A 3,192-nucleotide genomic window follows, 5' to 3' on the forward strand; every position below is an offset into this window, starting at 1 on the left:
TCTTGCAGTGTTATGTGTGGCTTTGTGTGTGTGTGTGCGCGCGCACGTGCATGTTACTGGTTTTGAGTTTGTGGTTATTTTGAGGTTCATAAATAACATCTTAAGTACATAGCAGTCTCTATTAAGTTATTGTCATTTTGGTTCAAATATATTCTAAAATAATTTTTTGCTCACTTCTCCACGTTTTCTGTATTGTCATGTTTTTATCTTTTTTATTCATATTTTTATTATGTCTAATTATGGACTTTTCCTTTTAGAGAAGTCCCTTTAACATTTATTATAAGGCCAACTTAGTGGTGATGTGCTTTTAACTTTTGTTTGCCTGGGAAAGTCTTTATCTGTCTTTCAACTCTGAATCTTGCTAGGTCAAATATTCTTGGTTGTAGGTGTTTTCTTCCCAGAACTTTGAATATATTATTCCACTCCCTTTCTTCATGAAAATTCTCTGCTGAAAATTTAGCTGATAGCTTTATGGGATTTCTCTTGCATCTGATCTTTTGCTTTTCTTACTGTTTAAAAAATTCTATCTTTAATGAGATTTTAATTATTATGTGTTGTGGTGTAGATCTCCTTGGGTTCATCTTGTTTGGAACTCTGTTTCCTGAACCAGATGTGTTTCCTTTCCTAGTTTAGTGAAATTTTCAGCTGTATATTTTCTAAATTAGTTTCCCCCCTTTCTCTCTTTTCTCCTTCTGGGATCTCTACAATGTGAATGTTCTGTTGGATGTTGTCCAAGATATCATTTTAATGTATCCTTATTTTTAAAAATTCTTTTCTTTATGCTGTTTGGCTTGGGTGCTGACTTCCATTATCCCATTTTCGAGATTGTTAATCTGTTCTTCTGCATCTGCTAATCTGTTGATTTCCTCTAGTGTACTTTTCATTCAGTTTTGCCTTTCAGTTATTCTTCAGATCTTATTGGTTCTTTTATTAATATGTTCTACCTCTTTGTTGAAGCTCTGAGTTCTTCCACTCTTTTCTCCAGTCCAAACATTTTCATGATCATTTAACTCTTGATCAGGCATATTGCTTCTCTGTTTCATTCAGTTCTTTTTCTGAGTTTGATGACTTTTTATTTGGAACATTTTTCTTGAATTTGTGTCTGTGAATTAGGCAGAACAGTTACTTCTCCTAAACGTGAAACAATGGTTTTTAGATGGCTGTCCTCTATGTAAACTGCGTGTACCTGGTGCCTTCCACTGGCTGGGTGGAGCTGTGGCTGGTGTAGGTTGAGTCCTGGGGCTGCCCTGGGGGGTGGTGGGTGGAGCTGAAGGGGGCACGGACTGGGGTGCTTTAGACCCTCTGCTTAGTGTATGTCCTAGCAGCTCAGCTACATCTGAAGTGGGTACAAGCTGCGGGGCCCAAGGCTCTACATGCAGAGGGCACATTGGCAGGATAGCTGAAGCTGACGAGGGTGTAAGCAAGCCAGTGTTTTCCGGGATTCTCTGTGTACAGAGTGCCTTTGCGGCATGGCTAGGGCTGAGGGGAGGCATGGGTCAGGGGGGCTTGTGGGTACTCTGTACAGGGGTGCCCTGGCATGATGTAGCTGAAGTGGGCATGAGTCAGGGCCACTATGGGGCCCTCTGTGCAGAGGATGAAGCTGAAGCTAAAGTGGGTGCAAGCCAGTGTGTCCCGGGATCCTCAGTGCAGGGAGTGCTGTGGGGCAACTGGGATCCGGGTGGGCATGTGCTGGGGTTGCTGGGGTGCTCTGCACAGGGGGCAACCTGGTGAGGCAGCTGGAGCCACAGCGGACATGAGCTGGTAAGTCCGAGCGTTTTGCTGGGGGTTGGTTCCCCAGCAAGCATCTGAAGCCAAAGTAACGACCAAAAGTTTCCTTCCTGGTCTGTGCCACCCTCGGGCTGTGTTGCTGGGGCTGCTCCAGGTTAGGGGCCTGGGGCTCACTGAGGTGATAACCTGGCTGGGGCACCCAGACCCTCCCTCCTGTCCACCCAAAGTGCAGGGGCAATGTAAATCATGGTGCTTGGCAACATCTCAGCCTTGGGAGAGTTCCGGCAGCTTCTCCACTGGTCAGTGGAGTTCTGGGGCTACATCTTTTATAGTTTCTCTTTCACATTTTTTTTTTCTGTGCCTCCAGACTATCCAGGAGGTGTGTGCCTAAGGTCCCAGGGCTCATTGACATAACTGGCCGGCTATGGCACAGGGATATGGCCCAAATCTAGGAGTGGGACCCTAAGCCCCTCAGAATGAGGGTTCCAGTGGCTCTCCCACCCTTTGGCAGGGTTCTAGGGCTGGATCTTTTCCAGACTAGCTGCTCCTTTTCCGTGCCCCAGGGCCGAAGAACCTGCGCCTAGTCCCTCGGTACTATCCCTCCCGCCACCGTTCACAGCATGATCCCTCGTGGTCCTGTGTCCATCTCCTGCTTCTGTATGTGGTCTGTCTTGTGACGTCAGGCCTGTTCTTCAGACGGAATGGTCCTATAGGCATGGATTTGGAGTATTCCTGGAGGAGGTGAGTTGAGGATCTTCCTACATTGCCATTTTGGACCCTAAGTCTAAGTTCTTTTCCACCTTTTAAATCTTGGCAAAAGCTCTGGGAATCTTTTCGGATCCATCCCTGGATATTTTGGCATGCTCGATTCTAGGTTCCATCACTTTCATATGAGCTTATAATAGGAAAACCAGTGTTTACTAAGCACCCATTGTACTCAAACCCAGAGTCTTCAGTCTGAGGCTCACCGCCTATGGTCAAACGGACTAGGGGAGAATGAGAAACAGCCGCGAACCACTTAGGCTGTGCTCAAGGTTTCGCAAGGCTCACCCCACTACGTCTTGGTGTCTTGGGAGCGCGGGAGGCTAAATGCACGGGCAGGGACGTGTCAGGTCGCCGAGTGCCACCGCGTCCAGTACCCAGCTCAGATGGGCTCAGGCAATCTCCAGTGTGTCCGCAAAGTTGAGGGCTGAGAGGGCACATACTGACCGGCAGGTCACAGTGTGCAGGCACTCGGCAGTGCCCCAACCACTGGTTATTTTCACTTTAATCTCAGTACATCTATCCATTTGAGATCACATGGCTCTTCTGTTAACAAAGGCACAATAGTCTTTCATTTTTTACCCAAGACTTCTTGAAAAATTCACTATTTGTATGAACAATTATTATAGAGAAGGCAAACAAAAGATGGGGCATAATGAACATTTTCCTGGGGATCACCATCAACAAAATAGTACTCCAAAA

The sequence above is a fragment of the Suricata suricatta genome, chromosome 15 (genome assembly GCF_006229205.1).
Source record: "Suricata suricatta isolate VVHF042 chromosome 15, meerkat_22Aug2017_6uvM2_HiC, whole genome shotgun sequence".
In the NCBI taxonomy this organism is placed as follows: Eukaryota; Metazoa; Chordata; class Mammalia; order Carnivora; family Herpestidae; genus Suricata; species Suricata suricatta.